Source organism: Penaeus monodon, chromosome 24, assembly GCF_015228065.2.
Source record: "Penaeus monodon isolate SGIC_2016 chromosome 24, NSTDA_Pmon_1, whole genome shotgun sequence".
Taxonomy (NCBI): domain Eukaryota; kingdom Metazoa; phylum Arthropoda; class Malacostraca; order Decapoda; family Penaeidae; genus Penaeus; species Penaeus monodon.
Window position 1 is genome coordinate 9,212,576 of NC_051409.1, and position 357 is coordinate 9,212,932.

Below are 357 nucleotides of genomic sequence, written 5' to 3' on the forward strand. Positions count from 1 at the left end.
TACACAGTCGAAATATGATCACATTACAGATAAACAGAAGAATTTTGATGATAGCATTAACGATGAATACAGGAAAAAAATAATGATGATGAATGGGCAATGATGATGCAAAAAGATAAGAGAGAGGTAGTTATTTTCTTATCTAATGCTGGAAATTCTCCTAAAAACGGTATTTATGGCGCCATAGAATAATTGGCATTGGAGTTCATATTAATCAAAGTTGATAATATCAGAAAGTTAATAAACAGGATGTATAAACACCTTTTTTATCAGCAATGTTTTTATTGTATTATTATTGTATATATTATCACTGTATCGTTAAATTATATGTTATTAAGGTACTTCCTTTAATATCAT